The 20,809-nt window shown below is 35.5% G+C and overlaps 1 long non-coding RNA gene across 11 annotated transcripts; it reads left to right on the forward strand.

Annotated features, from left to right (window-relative positions):
• The first annotated feature begins 2,364 nt into the window (after positions 1–2,364).
• LOC149533958 (uncharacterized) lies at positions 2,365–19,325 on the forward strand. Of its 11 annotated transcripts, none has more exons than XR_016356835.1 (9): positions 2,365–2,820; positions 6,021–6,167; positions 6,578–7,179; positions 7,269–7,349; positions 10,437–10,534; positions 11,187–11,242; positions 11,340–11,486; positions 11,742–11,823; positions 18,868–19,325. It is a non-coding gene; the product is annotated as an uncharacterized LOC149533958 (long non-coding RNA). The 11 variants fall into 11 exon arrangements; XR_016356832.1 differs by having other exon boundaries at positions 10,447–10,534; XR_016356834.1 differs by having other exon boundaries at positions 10,447–10,534; positions 18,963–19,325.
• Positions 19,326–20,809: the final 1,484 nt, after the last annotated feature.

Raw genomic sequence — 20,809 nt, forward strand, 5'->3', positions numbered from 1 at the left:
AGCTCCAAAGCGCTTACCCCACATTTCTACTCGATGCAAATAGAAAAAGTGAAAAGAAAAAGAAGAAAAAAGTGAACAACACCAAATCATAACCCCACTATCATCATTTTGAAAAGTTCCTCTTCCCTATGACGTTGAACACATACAATGAACCGATGGGACCACAACAAAGATATATTCATTATGTGGTATTTCTTAAGTGCCTCTAAAACCTAATTGGCGGATTCAGTGCAGGGCAATGGCTATGCAGCCAAGAAAATCAAAAGGAATAGTAAAGCGATATTTTATTTTATACTTTATATTTTAAATCATAAAGCATATTAAGTGGAATATTTAATTTTATACTTGGTTTTTCTTTTTAAAACTCTCCCTAGAGCCGCTCGCAATTCTTCCCCAAATAATGATAAAATCAATCCTTTTTAGTTTATTTTTAAAAAACTCTCCCTAGAGCCGCTCGCAATTCTTCTCCAAATAATGATAAAATCAATCTTTTTTGTTGTCTAATTAGGCAATGGCTAAAGGGTAAACTATTTTGTTTACCCTGCCTATGCCAATGGCTAGGCCTCCTGCCATGCCTGTACATGTACCGCACTGCCCTGTACCTGCGCCCCGTTAACGGCAGTAATGTTGGCAACCGCGCCTTTCACAATCACAAGTGTCATGTTTTTAATTTTTACTATTTAATAATAGTTTTTGATATATTATTAATATTAATATTATTAATGGAACTAAGAATTTTTTTGATTTTTATTTTTTTAAACTATTTGTATTTATATGTATTAACTAACAATTTTTTAAGCGTATTTATAATTTGTATATTATTTTATAGTTATATAGTTAATTTATATTATTAAATAATTATTTTCAATAGATTAATTATATTATAATATTATAGTTATAAGTTCAATATATTATAATATAGTTATTTAAAAGTTAAAAATTAAAATTATTATATTTATATATAATTTTTTAACATAAATTGATATATTTTAGAATTATTGTGATAACTACCACGAAACTTGATTTAGTAATAATGTAGAAATGTTAAAAAAATATTGAATGAATGATTTAAAACTAGTGAATACTTATCTACGTTAATGTTCTTGGCATATTCTTACACAAAAAATGGTAATAGTATTTAATGGTTTATACTTGGTAGATAATTTCCATAATTTTAGCGGTAATGACTAAAATGAATGGTGTATAAATTGAACGACGGATTAAGCCTATAATTACAAAATCAACTACAAAAAAAAAATTTAGCACAATAGTCACAACAAATTTAAATTACACAATTAAAGTTAGATTTTAATAAATAAACAAATACTTTTAGAAACATAAATCTAATCTTTAGCCATTACAAACAACTAATAATTTTTTTTTAGATTATAAAAATAATGTAAAAAGAAAATATTTATATCAAATACTAATATATGATATTTTCTTAGAAATAACTATATCAAATATTAATATATGGACATATAAATATTACTAAATATTTCTAAACATTCAAATGATTTCCATAATTTCAATAGTATATAACTAATATCAAATCTTTAACCATTACAAACAATTCTATATGAAAATATAGTAATTTTGTTTTTACATAAATTTAAAATATTAGAAATAATTATATCAAATATAAATATAATAATAATAAATATATATAATTATTTTAAAAAAAATTTAATAAATATATAATTTTAATTTTTAACTTTTAAATAATTATATTATAATATATTATACTTATAACTATAATATTATAATATAATTAATATATTGTAATATAATTATTTAATAATTTAAATTAACTATATAACTATAAAATAATATACAAATTATAAATACACTTAAAAAATTGTTAGCTAATACATATAAATACAAATAGTTTAAAAAAATAAAAATAAAAAAATTCTTAGTTCCATTAATAATATTAATATTAATAATATATCAAAAACTATTATTAAATAGTAAAAATTAAAAACATGACACTTGTGAAAGGCGCGGTTGCCAACATTCCTGACGTTAACAGGGCGCAGGTACATGGCAGTGCGGTACGTGTACAGGCATGGCAGGAGGCCTAGCCATTGGCATAGGCAGGGTAAACAAAATAGTTTACCCTTTAGCCATTGCCGTCTAATTACCGCTGCTCCGGCGGCTACCGATCAATAAGTATAATTTTTAGGGTAACCCCCACTACTACATAATAACACGTTTTAAGACACATATTTCAGACAAAAATCTTCTTTTGTCTTTAACTTTGCCGCCTTCCTAAATTTTCAATTTTTTAAAATTAATATTCACACTTTCATCTCTACATGACAAAATAGAAAACATCATTATTTAATAGTAATAATAATAATATAAGTGCAAAGGAAAATACATTGGGGATTGGAAAAAATGAAAAAAGCAGGAAATTTGAAACACCGCAGCTAGGCTTTGGTTGAATGCAAGAGCAAAAATTCCATATTCCATAGGCAGTCTAGTTCCCAGCGCCCCTGCATTCACTAGGATGATAAAAATATGGGAAGGCTAGATCACTTGGACAAAATCCTTGGGGTTGGGAAAACCCTTGAGACACAGATGCCCTTCCTCTGCACACACTGTAAGGTTTCGTCCACGCGGCTCGTTGGGCGATTGTATGTAAAAATCGGGAAGACCTTCTTTGCCATGATCAACGCTAGATCCAGCCAGGCCGATCCTTAACATGGTAGCCGCCTCCAACCCTCTAATTTGCCCTGCTTTTGCTCTGATCTACGGGGAGACTCTGATTTAACCCACGGTCTAACTACAGACATTGAGGCAACAGACTAATGTTAGGTAAGATATTCTTGAAATCATTGTAGTCTGTGTTAATATCTGTTGCATTATTTAATTTCATACAACTGGGTTAACGACGTGATATGGCTTATGCTTCCTTTTGCTGTGGAGTTTATGTGTTCTAACTCTTAATTTTTGGGTCATGTCAATCTTCCCTAATCCTGCTTCAGACTCTAATTTTTAGAAGCAAAGATAGAGGTAAGCTAAATCCGGAGCTTTTGACTTTTGAAATAGATTTTGAGGGAAAAATGATGCCTGGCGTGTTGAGCTTTATCTAGTTTGATACATTGACTGCAATTAAATCAAATGAATGAATGCCCTATTCGATAAGTTTAAGATAACAAGATCTCAATTAGAAGAGCCCAACTAGTTTTATGTATATTTTCTACAGTTTCAGTATGAATTCAGGACCCTGTATTTTTCCTCTGATTCAATATTTCTGGGTTTGGTTGTCCCATATATAAATGAAATTAAAACTATTTAATTTACTAATTGATTTTTTAATATTAAACAAATAAAAATGCTTAGTGCAAGTATAGATTGAAAATTGATTCCAATCATCATACTGCTATTCACTGAGACTGAGGGTGTTCGTGTCTCTGGTTTGTTTTGACTGACAATCAGTGAATGTCTCTGCCAATAGCTTGACCAGACAAGTTTTGTGTTGCAACCTATTGCTCCTCACTCTTGATCAAGATGAAGGTAAGATCCCCGAAAATGCATCCTAGTGTGGTTGCTTTGGCACTATATTCCAATGCTTTATGTCCCCTCCAAGCCATTTTCTAAACTTAGTTGGGGTTTTTTAGGTCTGATTTTTGCATCTAGTCATAAAAAAATGTTTTAAATTATTTTCTGTGTAAAGTTCTTCTTGGGTTTTTCCATGATTCTGATGGGTTTGCCTTCCGTGTGAAGGGATTATTGGTGCAAGATGAATCTCCCACTCCTAGTCATTCCTATTTTCCTGAGTTCCTGAAGGACAGGGATGAACCTCCTCCATTGTTCAGGTTTATAAATCACCTTTCCTCTTGATTCACCTACCTTAGACATCTTAAGGTGAAGAATTGAGAGGGTTTCTTTGCCTTTCTCCTTGAACAAGTCCCGTGTCTCTCAAAGGGGGGAGACTGAAATAATTGGTCAAACTAGGGGATCCCACAGGGCCGACACTAACTTCAAAACATTTATATCTGACTTAAAAAGTAAATACTTAACCTTGAGGGTCCTCTCAGCAATCAGTGCATAGAATTCTCTACTATAAGCTTTATCATTTAAATGAATAGAACAAAAACAAAATAACAGGCAATGAAACCAAAGATGATAGAGCCTTATAGCTATAGGATGGATGAACCTAGGGTGGATCCAGAAGCATGGGAAGAGCCATAGGTGAAACCAGACAGTAGCATGTACAAACTTGTTCATGTTTGGGTTGCCCTTTGAGAAAACCCAAACTGAAAGTATTTTTGTTTTTACTCTTACTAATGCATTGTTTTCATTCTTTCATCTTCAGGTGTTTGATTTCAAAACTGTGTATAATAATGGATAGTTCTTACCTTTTCTTTCTAGACTTCAGTTTATCAGATGGAAATTGAATCTATAATCATATCACCTTTCATTACATGGAAGTGAGTTACAAATCAATTTTGTTTTTAGTATAGAATTTTTAGATTGATGCCTAACAATTTCCTAAGACATGAAAGGAGAGTAGCTACATAATAAACTCATACAAATTAGAAGGAAGACAATTTAGTTCGATATTTGGAGACCATAAACAGTTCATAGATATGTATTAATCCTCAAAATGGACAAATAATAGACTATCACTCATGCTTTACCAAAATGTAAATACAAAAGGAGATTAAGATGAGTTTGGGAGTGTTACGTTTTGCGCAAACAGATCAAATGAGTAGTACCTATCAAGCCCCCACTATTGTTCATAAAATACTTTGAGGACTAGAAATGGGTCTAATCCTAAAATGCTTTGAGGACTAGAAACATGTTTGATTTGACAAGTACATAATCATGTGCAATCTGACCTAGTCTAATGGTAAAAACCTAGGATTAGAGTATGTACACCCAGTGTGAAACAACACGTGCACTAAATGAAAAAATAATTCATTATGGGATTCTTCAGAGGGGATCTCATACACCAAGGGGTGCCAGGTTTGGAAATGAGCCGAATGACCCAAGAAACTACCTAAGCCCATATAATGTGTAACTAAAAAAGATTATTTATTTGGTATTGAAGTGTTCACAACCATTCTTAGATCGAAAATTTCTCCCAGGTTATGTTTTGTCTTCAACTTCTTCTTCAACAATAGTGGTTTATGAACAAGAACCATTCTGAATCTGCATTCAATACACCCACACAGTAATAGACCCAACAACCAGTACTCAATAACATTTAAGAACCAAGATAGAGCTGAAGGAGCAGTCTCTTCCAAGAAACTACCTAAGCCTGTATAATGCGTAACTGAAAGAGATTATTTATTCGGTATTGAAGTGTTCACAACGATTCTCAGATAGAAAATTTCTCCCAGGTTATGTTGTCTTAACCAAAATAGAGCTGAAGCAGCAGTCTCTTCCAACATGATAAGTAGCTTGTTAGGAAAGAAAAGGATGTCCAGTGTAGAGGTGACTAAATCTAGGGCTTTACTCAACAATTTTTCTCCACTTTGACAGTTGCAGATGCTAGATATATATGATCCACAAATAACTGCTATATTTCTAAAATTCTACATTGCTTTTATGTCTGCATCTGACAACTAAATGCCATGTTTAAAGACCAAATGAAATTTAACCTTCTCATGTTGTTGTACTCTTTTGGATGATTACAACTAAAAGTACCTTGATTTTATTATTTCAAATATCGTCGATATATGTTATTCATGTTGTCATTCTTTTTATATTTAATTTTTCTTATAGCACAAATTAATTTTCTATAAATCAATTTTACTTCTCTACATTTATGAATGGAATTACAAAGAGGCCTTTCTAAGATTATGAATCTATTGGTAACATGAAAACTCTCCGAAAGATCTTAGTGTCTTCATTGTCAAAGCCATGATTCTATGAATTTAATTAGAACTATACATGAATGTAAAAATTGTTTGTATTTCTGCATTACTATGACAGTATTTGCAGTTAGCAACAAGTTGATATCTTAAGGCTTTTCATGAAGGAGAGTTTTGTCCTTACTGTGATAGTATGCAGAAGGAATCTTGGAAGACTATTTTGACCTTGGCATATTCAAGTCTTTCAGTGTAGTGTATGGGGATTTAAGTATCTCACCACTCTATATAGTAAGGAGTACTTTTTTTGAAGACACTCAACACTCTAGTGGAAATGAAGAGGTATATGGAGCCCCATCCTTATCTTTGGTTCCTTTGTTCAAATACGTCTTCTTAGCACTCAAAGCTGATGATAATGGGGAAGGTTTATTTTAAAATGGATTGTTGCAATTTTCTTGAACTGTGACAATTGTTTTTCTATCTATTATATTTCAAATAGCTGATTACAAAGTGAAGCCACATTAGTCGAATGTCCAACTTCATTAGGTTTCTCATCTTCATATTTCTATCTGCAACATGGAATTTAAAAATTAAGGGCTTATACTTCTTTGAACTCTTGCCTGCGCTTTACGAGGGAAGAAAGTTCTCCAAATTTATTGCTATCTATGATACTAAGTTGCTAACTTATATGATCTTTCAATATTGTTTAATGATGAAGGTGGGAAATTCTATTTATATGTCTTATTATGCAGGCATACCGAAGTTGGCATTTTCCCAAATCAACAAACTGCTGATGACGAACATGACCAGAATAAAAATAATGCTTGAAAATAAAAAATATTTTAGGTTGCTTACACTTTTTATAAATTTGATTTTCTTTTCCAAAGCATGTGTAGATAATAACGTCCATCTTTTTATTTGCTATGGAAGTTCAGATTGGGTAAGCACTAGCGAGTTCAAAGCTTTAGTAATTTATTTTTTGAACTTGTTACTGCACATATGCATTGTTTGACTCAGTATGGTTTCTCAATATTTATCCAATAGGATTTTTCATCAGGGCCGGGGGTAGCCAAAAAAGTTTCATGCAGTAGGTTAAAAAAGAGCATCACGACCCTGCTCTTCTACCTCTAGAGACTCCATGCCACAAACTTGCTTGCAGGGGGGTGAGGTTTTGAGCTTCCAAAGATATGGACAACAAGTTGTTTAGTTGTCAGATAGAGCAACCAAGATGGTTCTATTGAGATGAATCTATAATTATCCATACTGCCCATGGAATTACTGTTGTGGGGTAGGAACAGAGTGAACAGATTGTTATCGTCATAAGGAAACACTCCTCTTTCAAAACTTGTATAGGGTGTGTTGATCATATCTTTGCATTATGTTTGAGTGAGACTTGATTCCCGATATCTTTTTTCTGATAATGGTTGTGTTGTTGGTTGCAAGAATCAAACAACAGAGGAAGCAAAAAAAGATTGCTGAAGAGGCGCTTTAAATTTTGGAACACCCTCGTGAAGAGCAAATTTGGTAATTCCTTTACTCATTCATTTTTTGTAATGTCCCCTATTTGGATAACTTGAAAATAGGAACAATTACTCTGGTTCTCACACTTTCTCTATTGGATACTTGTAATTAAACTATGTAGGCTATATGAGACATCAACTGCTAAATTAAGATGCAATTACAATATATGTGTGCAAGATGATATTGATGTCAAAATATTTGATAGCATTGTCTGATATAGCGAAATGAAATATGCTATGAATTCAATGTTCCCTTTCACTTATAGTTATAGTATAATGTTGTTGTGTTATATAAACAATATAGGTATATGCAGGTGATAAGTTTTATTTGCTGTAATGTATTTTCTGTCCGATATGACACGATAATTATCCTAATGTGTGATATCAGTATAAGTGACATGTTTCTATTCACTTTCTAAATTATATGCTTGCACAAAATATTGACGTTGTTTGTGGTTATCCTTTCTATATGTCAAAACACAGTGCCGTCAGCCTTCTGAAATGATAAATTTGTAATCAAAATATCTAAGAAAGATTTCTATCTAAGGCAGATTTGAATGAGTAAAATAAATTTCCAATCATAAAGAGCATGGACTATGATAAATTAGAATCTTGGAATGTCCCTTCTAAGAACTTGGGACTGACTTTAATTGTGATAGACTTGTTTCTATTCAAAACGTGTTCCTATTATTTTTCAATGCTCACAATGCGTTTGAACAGTAAACAATATGCTTTTTTAATATCCACTTTCTTATAATGCAATGGTGACGCTTATTTAATGGAGGGTTTTTTGTTCTGATGGTCATTCCTATGTTCAATCCTTATTCACTATTTGAGTGCACAATCTTACAAATTCTTTGGCGGATACTATGTTTTATTTATAGCTTAAAAGCCTGCAAGGTCTCCAATTATCTTCTGTAGTAGTTATATAAAGTGTCTGATTTGATGCCTAGAATTGATCTCCTTTGGCTATAATGAGGGAGGATGGGAGTGGATAGCTAATGATACTACCTTGCAAGGTGATGGAGCAAGGTTGGAGCCTTCCAACCCCTCCGGCCCTATGGCGGGTTAGGTTAGGTTCATTCGATTATGCTATAATCCTGCTCAATTAGTGGCCCCTATTATTAAATTTTTGTATTAACAAATGCTATAGCCCGACCAACCCCTATTGTTATATGTATTGTAGAGTTACTCCCCGATGGCCCCTATCATTTGATTATTGTACAGTTGCTATCCTAAGTGCTACAAAGTTGAGTGCTATCTTAACTACTGGAGGCTGTAAGGAAGGTCCTCTAGAAGCTGCTAACATAATTCAACAACGAAAAGGAAGGCAAGCAGCTGGATCATCCTTTACTAGATTCTTTGAATACCTTCTTGTTTGGCTGGCCTCTCCATGCATACTCCTACTATTATAAAGGAAAGGGTACAGAGCAATTGAGTGAAGTGGCCCCGATGGACAGTGTTCAATGACCCCCCCTTCCATAGTAGTTGTGCACCCCTCCCTGATTTATTGTATGCTTTCTTCATTCAGAAGATCAAGCACCCCCCCTACCCCTACAATAATAGGCTACCAGGGGCCCCCCACCCTGGCCTATAATAAGGGCCCCCAAACAAATTATTGTAAGGGCCCCTGCATAAATAAATTATTGTCTACCTAAGCCTTACCCCCACCTTCATATTATTGCAGGAAAAGGGCATATTATTCTATGGATTCCCGGGGCCCTAATGAGTTAACAATTAATGGATGAGTAGGCCGAGTGAGGCTATCCGATAAACTATGCTTTCTATACCATGGATGGGAGGCAAGAGTAGCTCCATAATGAGTTAACTCCCATCTAAAGTTGAAGGTAGCAGCAACTCCCTCCCTGCAACAGAAGACGAGGAGGGGGTGTAGGTGAAAAGGGCCTTCAAGTGGTGGTTGGCCTCTTTCTTTGTTGTCTGACCTAACTAGCATGTAGTTAATTGGTAAGAAGAACTATTTGGCTTCAACTTGATCCCAGTTTGCCATCCTGAGCTCTTTGTTACCCATCTATTCATCATCTGGTAACCGAATAACACTATTAGTAGGAGACTCATTTGGATTGATTACCTGAACCACCTTTAGAATAGTAGGGGCTTCTGTGAACCATAATTCTCCATTCTCCACTATGAGCTTTCTTCATTAATGGCTGCTCCATGGTCTGCAACATGCATTGAGTTTCCCCAATTGAACATGCACCATGCCAATTAGGTTAGTGGTTGGGATCTTAGGCTAGATGGTGTTCCCAGTTTGAGATCCTTCCCACTTGACTTGCCAAGATAACATGCCAATTGGGTTGGGGGTTGGGATCACATGTGTGGGTTGGGACCACATGCCAAAAGCTACCAAAGATCTAGAACCAGTAGCAGTAGACCTAGCACCAACAATATTAGCAACTTTTGGCTTTGGAGTTCCCTTCATTGCCTATTCACCTTAAATTGAGCAGAGTTATCATTAAATGTGATGCATATCATACCAAAAATTTGGACACAAAGCCTTTAAGAATCTATTTGGATATGGATAGTTAATCAAAATATCAATTGAGGAATTCTAGATTGGTCTTACAGACAAAGACATAGATCAGATTTAGAATTAGAAACTTGTATGATGCTAACCTAAATATTAGTACAATTTTTTTTTGAATATTTAAGGTTCCATATTTTTTATTTAATAGATAGTCATCTTTTGGACACAACATTCATGTGTTTGCACAAGGTTCTATGTTTCACAACTTACATTTCTTTGTTCAAATTTTTAGGAACATGTTAGTTTTATTTACCATTCAATTAATATTTTATGTATAATTTTTCTTGGCATCAAAACCAACCTGTATTGGAGAAAGATCGTTACAAAATTTGTCAAGCTTTTATTATTAATCCAGTAAACTCTCTCATTGTTGTTGATTATGGGAAGGTGAGGTGTCTGATTTTTACTAGATAAATTTAGAGCCTAACAAATAAATTAGATTTTATCACTAATTTCTTTACAATTTGGGATGATTGTCAATTTCTTATTTGAATGTTTGTTAAACGCTATTTCAGAATGTTTAGCTAATAAATGAGTTTGCGTTAGGGTCTTGTAGTTGGAGTTGAGGATTCTTGCCCATCTTTCAAATTGTAAGAGTATGCTAGATGCATTCAAAGCTGGAGGAGATTTTCATTCAAGAACAGGTATGAATATGTGGCCACGTGTATGTGATGCTGTAGAGAATAATAATGTTTTTCTTGAGTGGGATCCACAATCTGATGAAGAGAAGCCCCCAATACCTTTACTAAAGGTAAGACCTGAAATGACACCTCCTCTTACATATCTATTCCTGCATCCTATATCCACCCTTATTATTTTACATAGGGATAGCAAGAGATGTTTTCTAGCTTTCCTTTTTCCCTTGTATTCCATAATTTCAAAGATGCATATGTAAAATGGATCCAAACTAGGTCCTATGTCTTAATGGAATTTGTTCATTGCAACTACCAAGTATATATAGTCATTACCAACATAAAGGTATTCATTAATTATGAGATCTGATCTTGAGTTCCTTTTGTGGCTAACAGAGGAAGCAGTGATCCCCTCCATTTCTTCAAAGTTGTTGCTACTAGCTAAATACCTATCTAAGGATAGATTTGCTATGTTTCTAACTACCTTTGTGACATATGTTTGTCGTCTCCATTTGAGATTTATTTGTACACATTACACTTTTTAGCAATCATGTTTTGTTTTGTTTTCTTTAGATAATAATGTCCATCTTTATATTTGTTATGGAAGTTCAGATTCAAGCATTATTATGACATTTGTTAGTTTAATTGGTTATCTTTTGAATAGATAGTTGATGAGATATACAAGGTGGCATCAATATCATTAACTCCTAATGTACTAGGGTAAGTATTGGTGAGATTAAAGCTTTAGTAATTCAATTGTTAAACTTGTTACTGCACATATCCATTGTCTTACCCATTATGGTTTCTCAATATTTAGTCGATGGGCTTTTCATCGGGGCCAGAGACTGCAAGAAAAGGCTCACGCAATCAGATAGAAATTAGCTTCACAACCCTGCTCTTCTACCTCTAGTGACTCCATGCCACAGACGTGCTTACAGGGGGATGAGGGTTTGAGCTACCAAAGGTATGGACAATGGTCTATTTAGTCATTAGGTAGAATAGTCAAGATGCTTCCATTGAGATGAATCCATAATTATCCACATCGATAGTGGAATTATTGTCGTGGGGTGGGAACAAAGAAAACTAACTGTTGTTGTCAAAAGAGATCAATTTTCTTTCAAAACTTGAATAGGGTGTGTTGGTCATAGCTTTGCATTATGTTTGAGTGAGGCTTGATTGTCGATGACTTTTCTGATAATGGTTGCGTTGTTGGTTGTAGGAATCAAACAATAGATGAAGCAGACAAAGGTTGTAGAAGAGGTGCTCCAAATTTTGGACCACACTCCTGCAGTGTGAATTTGGTAATTCCCTAACTTGATCATTTTCTATAATGTATTTGGCCAACTTAAAATAGGAACAATTACTCCACTTCTCACACATCCTCTGTCACATACTTGTAATTAAACTAAAGATTAATATATGGTACACAAGCTGCTAAATTTAGATCCAATTATAATATATGTGTGCAGGATAATATTGATGTCAAAATATTTGATACCTGATATAATGATATGAAATATGCTATGAATATGATGTTCCCTATCACTTATAGTGATAGTATAATGGTTTTGTGTTATATAAACAATACAGATATGTGCAGATGATAAGTATTATTTGTAGCAATATTATCCCAATGTGAGATATCGCTATAAGTGATATGTTGCTATTCAGTTTTTGGATTTTATTCTTGCACAAAACATCAATGTTGTTTCTAGTTATCCTCGCTATGTGTCAAAACATGGTGCAGTCACTCCTCTTCAATGATAAACTTGCAATCACAATATCTAAGGTAGATTTCTATTGAGCAGATCCAAATATGAATGAGTAAAATAAAGTTTCAATCGTAAATAGCATGGACTATGATAAATCAAAATCTTGTAATGTCCCTTCTAAGAACTTGGCACTAACTTTAATTGTGGTAGACTTCATTCTATTCAAAACTTGTTCCTGTTATTTTTAATTGGTCACAATGAGTTTGAATGGTAAATAATATGCTTGTTTTAATATTTTCTTTCTTATAATGCAATGGTGTTGATGTGAGTTTTGTGTCACTACATAACATATTAGTAATTGGATGCTTGATACAGAATATCAAATACACAATTCCTCTCTTGAAAATTTATCTCTCATGGGACATGAGTATAACTCCAATGTTCCTTACACCGTTGGATACTCGCTCAGTTTTATCAATGTGATTTGCTGGTAATCACGTAGGCGGCCTTACGTTTTCTTGTTTGAGAAAACTTTGGATCTTGGTGAGAAAATGGAGATGGTGGTTAGGTGTGAATGCTAGATGATGATGATGGCGCGATGATGGCAAGGTAGGGTGAATGGCGATGGAAGGTGAGAATGCCGATGTTTTGGTTTACTTCTCTAACTAACCTCTTCTAAGCATGAAATTTGGCTACTCAACTACTCCTACTCCTAAGAATGGAAGGTTAGCAGATGGACGGGGATCGAATCTAATGAAGGCTAACCAGCAGCCCTACCTCCATAGATGCAACGCTTCAAAGGAAAGTAAACTAGATCACCACACAAAGCCTCCCAACCAGCTGCTAGGATGCTAGTGGCCTAGTGTTGACCCCTATCAAACATCTACCAAAGCTACCATGCAACTATCCATTTTATTTTACTCTTACTCTAACAACTTGAAATGAAATTGCTTCAACTTGAAAAGAAAATTTAACTATGTGGAAGTAGAAAACATGCAATAACACCCAATGTTCTTAGTCAACATGCAATGAAAAAGAGAGCACTTTGGTATTATTTTCGCAACAATTTCTCCAACCCCTCCCTTTACAAATGAGAGCCAATGGCCTTATATAGAGGTCCAAAATACAATGGACGGTAGAGATCAAAACAAGATCGACGATCCAGATTGGATCCAAAAACCCTAATTAGGGTTGCCACCCCATCGGCCAATGAGAAGATGCCACCTCATCAATGGACCAATGAAAAAAGTGCAAAAGTGGCAACCAATGAGAAGGCACCAAAATGGTGGCCAATCAGAAACAAACACTTGTCCTATTCTAGAAGAAAGGGAAAGTTGCCACTTGGGCTTACATAAGATGATCTTCTAATATAATTCTTCCTTTTTCTTTTGTTCTTTTAGCTAAGGCAATGAACTTAGCTAGCCTTTCGTTAACTTCTTCCATAGGAGGACAAGGAGTGTGCTTCGCTCGGAGTTCCACTGACTTTGCCACGCTGTTTGCTGCTTGTAGTATCCTTTCGTGATCCTTCTCATATTCCTTTGCAAACCCAATAAAAGCATTGAGTGAGGAAAGGGTGTTCAAATGTTTCCTTTTGACGGCAGCCTTTCCTAACTCATCCAATCTCGATCCAAATCCTGTCTCACTGACATCCTCTTCTCTAATACCCTCAAAATCAAGCGCCACCCCAACGTCGCTTATCATGGTCGAAATGGAAGTGTCGACGCTTGGGCCGTGTTGTGCAATCTCATCATGAATTTCTTCAAGTGTTCTGAATCTGGTAGTCAATGCGACATACCAAGATTCAACTATGCTCAATCCTTTCTCATCAACCAACCGGGCTCTTTCCAAATATGCCTCCGGTAGCCTAATGAACGCCTGCAGCCTAGGAATAACCAAATCCTTGATGGGAAGAAAAATTCTTCCATTCCTCTTCAAATTATCTGAATTTTTTTCTAACAGTCACCAATGACTGGAATGTTGAGATGAAGGAGGGCAAGAAATTTCGCCCATCTTGGATTGTATCATAGATCCAACCCCTTACTTCATGTAATTGAGCTGATACCTCTTCTGAATTGCTCCCGCTGTCTTGAGGAAGGGCTGCCTGATGCAGCTGTTGGATTGGCTGGCAATCTCTCCAATATTTGTTTTCGGCCTCCAACTTTACTATCCTTTCGTTTGCCTTCCTCAATCTTTCTCTGATTGATGCTATGCCTTCCTGAACCTCCTCACATTCCATATCATCTGTATTTCTTCCCAAATTATGTTCTACTATTTCGTACTCCTGGGCTGCAATCTCATCCGCTGCCTTATTGACTGTTGGTATAGCAATCTGAACCCTTCGGTGACCATCACTGTCGCTTCTGATTACCCTTGCCACCGTATTTGCCATCTGTTTTTGGTTCTCGCTATCATCCTTTTCTATTAGTCCTTGGATATCATCAACTGCGTGAGCCATTACCACCTCGCCTCTCGGCATAAGCATTTGCCTTAACCATAGTGGTGCAGTGCATCTCCCCAAATTCGGATTCGGTTCGACCAACAAAGCATCACCAACGGCCTTAGACGCCTGACTTATCTCTTCAATATCAATCGGCCCATCTTCTTCTCTACTAGTTTCTGCCATATTTCCTTGCTGGTTCTCCGAGAGAGGGGAGTACTCCGTACTTTCACTGTAGCCACTTGATTCCGAATCAGAGCTCACCTCCACTGCGGCCCCTTTATCACTCGAATTGACCTCTTGGCTTCTAGCCTTAGTTATACTCTCCCTTGACGGCGCTGCCCGCTGTCTCTTGGCTGGAGGTTCCGAACGTTCTTGGCTTTTCTCTACCTCCAAAGCCCTCTTCTTGCTATTTCTAACTGTCTCCGATTGCCGGCCACTTCCTTCACCCTTCTGTCCGATTGATTCTACTAGACCTTCCTTCGGTTTCATCATCTCATAAGTAAGGAGAACCTTTTGTCTTTGTAGCTTTCTCAACTTGGCATTATACCACGACTCGGTATGCAAATCTACTGTCCTTGTGATTGCCTCCAAGGAAGGATCCTGATGATCGTCCCAATCCACTGGATTCAACTCTGTTCCAACTACTGTCTCATAGTCTTCTCTCAACACACTACAATCATCCTCCAATTGATCGGGAATATCAAGGCCTCTCCATCTGATATCTCTCATCATGTTCACCAACAATCTCGAGAAAGCTAGCTTTCTCACGTGAAAATCATCCTTTGCATTGGCCCAAAAGTCCTCTATAGTGGGAACATGCCTAAATTCGCTTCCATGAGATGCCTTGATAAGACCAACAGGGTCAAATCCTTGCCTTGCTCTGTACCATCCTAGATGATACCACTCCAATTCCTTTTCCGCAGCCTCAAAGGTGGCCCAATTTGGGCAACTATCATTGCCAATTATAATTGAGAAGGAAACGCCTATTTTCCCCTCATTCTTCATTACTCTATCATAGTGCTCAAGCTGCCTAGCCAATTCCATCAAAACTACCTTGTCGGGCGGGTATCTTGGAAGCCTCTTGGGACAAACTGTACTTCCTGCCACTCTAATGTATGTGAATTGCGGGAATTGGATAAACCAACTCCCAAACTTCTTAATCCTTGCTTCTGCTTCCGATGAAAGTCTCTTAGCAGGCGCCCCTTGTAATACCCTTACTGTCTTCATGGCGAATGCATCGCAAAACATCTTGTAATCCTTGTTATTGTGCAAATGAAGGTGCGGATAGCATTCATGCACCAAATATTGCCCCGGCCCATTACCAATCTCTCCTAAGGCCCTAAGTCCCGGACTCTCATACAATCTAGCAATTAAGTAAAACAGATAGGATCCCATGTAGAATTGCCTTTGGTTTTGAACTGTTCTAAGTTGCAACTCTAAATTTTCACTTATGATCCTAGCCCAATCAAATTTTCCTTTTCCCTTTTCAATTTCATCAATGAAGAAGTACATCCAGTTTTCAAATTGCATAGCTTGAGCTAGGCCCATGATCCGGCTGAGAAGAACAATGAGATCGCCATATTCCGGCTTGAAATCTGCCACTGTAAGCCTTGTTGATTTTTTAACTCCTTTCCTTCCTTCGTGTATCCAATTCCGCTTTAGATGTGAGAAGTAGGCCTCTTGGTTACCTTGAAATGATTTGGCCGCCTGATCCACCATTACAACTGTCATGCCCTTGCTCTGGGGAATATTAAATGTCTCTTCAATTGCTTGTTCGCCAATGTTGGCCAACACTCTCTTCCCTTTGCCAAAAATGATGGATTTACTGTCTAGATCAAATCTGGATGCACACTCCATAATCAATTCCGGACAAGGCAAAGTAGGAGGAAAAGCTGCTGCATGTACAATTCCGCTCTTGTATATCCTCTTTGCCAAGGGGGATTGTCCTTCCTTTAGTCTGTCCCTCATCCGTATCATGTCCACTGTAGCGATATTAGTATCGGTTATTTTCTTCATTTTCGAGAAGGAAGTTTTGGGCGTCATATCCTCTTTGTCTTTCTTAGCGTTTGCCCGCTTGGGATTCTTACTTGCACTATCATCCTCCATGCTCGTCGCCCTATTACGGGATGGTAGAGTGGTGGACCAAAAGGCAAGAAGAACCAAGTAGTGCAATTCTTAGAAAAGAGCGAAAGAATGGATGTCAGCTTAAGCACTCCTTGCAACTCTAGATGATGACTTTCACCTTAACTAATAATTTTACAGCAACTTTTCGGAACCCGGGATATGACATCAAAGAATTACAAATCCCTTTGCAAATTAGAAAACAAAGCCTCTAAGCTTATCCAACACTTGCCTTGTATGCAAAAATCAAACTTTCATATGTATCTCTTCTCCCAACAAAATTGCCCAAATCTGATATAAAAATTGCAGCCCCTCTAGAAAATCAGAATTTTGTCTTCCACAAATTTTGGCCTCCACAAAATTCGGCTAAGCATGAAAAAAAATCTGCCCTTCCACAAAATTCGGCTAAGCAAAGAAGGAGCAAAATCTATAAAATCTGCCACTTAGGGCACAAATCGCAGCCCACAAAGTGGAGCAAAAATCTCCAAAAATGCAAAAAATCTGGCCCTTAGACAAATTGCCCAACAATGGCAATGGAGAAATTGCCCAAAAATCGCCAAAAAACTGCCTTCCACCAATTTCGCCCAAGTCTGGAAATCTGCCCTTGCTTCAAATTCGCCCAGGCATGAGGAGCAAATGAATTGATGAAAATGAAATGGGAGGGGACTCCCTTTATAGCAGCTTTCACCTTCCTCCCAGGCTGGCCGACTTGGTCCTATAGAGGAAAAAAAACCAAAATTAAAGCTAAGTTAGTGGCCCACTTTAAATACTTTGCCAAAATTTTAATTTTCTAAAATGAAAACTGCACTTTTAATTTACTAATTAACCACAAATTGCAAAACGAAATTGAATGGTGCCTTGGGGATGCTAAAAATTTCTATTTAATGAGGGTTTGCTAATTAATACATCCTTGAAATTGAATTTTGGCTAACCAAAAGCCATTTCTTAATATTAATTTACCAATTTCATTAAATACCAAAAGCTTTCAAGGCAAATTTAATCTATTAAAGCCAATTTTTGCAATTTTCCTCTAAATCAATTTTGCTAAATAATTAAAATTTTATGACAAAAATAAAATTGCCTCTAGAGTAAAAATCGATTTTGCAATTTAACCTCATCTTACAAAATTAAATTTTATTTCACCAAAAAAAATAAGATTTTCCAAGAACCTAAGTCTAACGAAAAATTTCCTTATTTGAAAATCATTCAAATTTACAATTAAATCCAAATTTTCAAAAGAAATCGTCTAAGTACAAAATTCACAATCTTATCCTGCCAAGTTGAAATCAATTTTGAACTTATTCGGCCTAAGGATAGAACTGATAGCTCTGGAAAATAAAGTTGAAACCGGGTGAAAAATACATCTAACCTTCTCCACTGGCCCTAAAGGCGATTAAAAAGGGGGTCCCCAAGATTTTGGGGCGATGTGTGAAAACCTCACAACAAATGGTAACACTTGCTTATGGGATGGAGAGTTTTTGGTACCGAATAAATTCAAATAGTATATAAATTTAGGAGTGCATTTTCAGCCTCCCTTGAAAGATGAATATAGTTTCCAATTAATATTATGAGGTCTTTATATGCCACTTTTAGTACTTAAATTTGATGCATGTTTGTCGTTGAACTTTGAAAAATAGTGATAGTATGTGCTGCTGATTTGGTAGGAGTTGGTATTGTGGGAATACTAAATAAATTAAGGAGAGATGTCATTGCACTCGTAGGTAAGAACAAGAATGTTGTGGCAATTTATGGAGGTCTATTTGAGCAAAATCCTCTCTTCAGGCATAACATGTAAATTGCAGTAAAAGAATTGCTTGGAAGTAACTTACACCAATAAGGTGAGTATTGAAGTGCATAGAGTTGAGGTTTCTGCTCAAATGGATTTAATTTTTTTCCCTCTAATCAATTTCATGAAGTTCGGAAACATTTGAGTTCACACCATGGCTTGGATCACAATTTTTACTTAATGTATATTTACTTTGTTTGCCCTTATCGATTAAACTATACACATTGCACATAAATGTCTATCTTTAACATCTAAATGTGGTGAATTTTTTTGATGATGTCATTAGGTCTCTTGTTCTGTCCCATATCAGGGAAAATATGCTTTATGCTACCTCCAAAGACAGACTTAGAAGGGAGTTTGATGGTGCACTATGATTTGCAGGCCACAGATCCCACTAAGATGGATATTCATGTCATCAGGGGCTGTGCCAATTAGATTACAAGAAAAGTGCAGGAGTTTGAAGATCTCAACTTATGAAAAGAGTGACATAAAACTCCAAACATTTAAAGGACCTTTTTAATGGTTTTTTTTCATAAAAATATGTATTCAAATCAAGGATATTTTGTACTGCACCATTAAACTTGGTGGACATGTAACATGAAGGTAGTTATTATTCAATGATAGTTATGTCATATCAACAACACACTTTATTGGTTGTGGTGGAGGAACTACCACATCATTTTGTAAAGAAAGCATTGAAAATAAATAAATTAATATGGTTTTTTAGGCCAAGTTAGTTTGCTATGTTAGTTTGCTATGTTAGTTTGTTGAGTGTATTTTGTTATGCTACTTTGTTGAGTGTCGTGTAAGAAACACAATATTTAAAATAATTTCAATGAAATAATATATGTTGAAATTGCTGAGAAAAGAATATTAATTTAAAATATCTTTTAATAGACTTGTGGATGACAAAACATATTGTTTCTAGAGAAAGAATAGTTGGATGTAAACACATATTGTTGCTCCAAAGACAATAGTTGGGAAATATTGTCTCCAAAGAGACAAAGGTGAAATTGTCTCTAAAGAGACAACATTACTTTTGTTTCATATTGTCTTACAAAGACAATATTTTATGACATATTTTAAGACACTCGGTTTTAAAGATGATATTAGAGACAATACACAACTTTTTTATTGTCTCTGATTATGACAATTGAATAACAATTTGTCTTTAAAAATGTCTTTAAACACCCCTCTATGCAGTAGTGCCCCCCCCTGCATATCGGCAATGGCTAACTAGGCAGGAGGATCGCCCTGCCTGGATGCCCAGCCCCATGCATCTGACGTCTGTCCTGTTGATCCGTACTCTGACGGATCCCATAGTCCATGCGAATTGGTCCCAGTGCTCTGTCCAAGGAAGAGGTCCCATCGATGACATGCCGCACCTCCCATTCGACACTTCTTTTCGGCACCGGCTACGGTGCAACATATTTGCACCGGCCGGGCCCCTCCTCCATCCTTTCTCCGACGACTCCAACCTTACTTTGCAGGCGCAAGTACAAACAGCAGGCGCAAGTACAAAGGTCTCTTCCACTGCGCCGTATGTTGTCCGACGCCGCCCTCCGCCATCTCCTCCGCCATCCAGCTTGTCTAACAAGCAATAGGATATCCCGCCAGCTTTTTACAATTAATATCAACCAAACTCATAAATGACAAAACTTATGCAATTAATTTTTTTGTTTTAAATATATAGTAATATAGAAATAAAATAAATGTTGTTTATTTTATAGAAGTAATAATTTTTTTAAAGAAAAATTAGTTGCTTGAAAGATAAGATTAAATCAATTGATTATTATATTAATTATATTATGAAATTCAATTAATAATTTAGTACATTAAAAAATAAAATAATATTTTTGCATAGTTATATTTAACATATTTAAGATTTCTAATTGATTTTGAAAAAAAAAAATTTTAAAAATGGAAATGAAATAGTTTAAAATTAATAATTATAATAAATAAATTAATTAAATTTAACAATATTTTATTTCTTTTATAAATACAACATAAAAATACATATGTTTTCAAATTTGTTTATTTTTTAACATAGCTATTTATGTGTTGTCTCCATTGTCATGTAACATTAATAGTTCCTCATTTATTTATTAAACTTATTTAATGACAACAAACTAAGCAAGTATCAATTTGTGATATTCTTCTCAAGATTTAAGTGTGTGATTTTGAGTCAAACTCATTGACCCATGTTTCATGAGTAGTGATTCAACATG

This window comes from Cupressus sempervirens, chromosome 10, assembly GCF_028749045.1.
Source record: "Cupressus sempervirens isolate cs-2001-9-10 chromosome 10, ASM2874904v1, whole genome shotgun sequence".
NCBI lineage: Eukaryota > Viridiplantae > Streptophyta > Pinopsida > Cupressales > Cupressaceae > Cupressus > Cupressus sempervirens.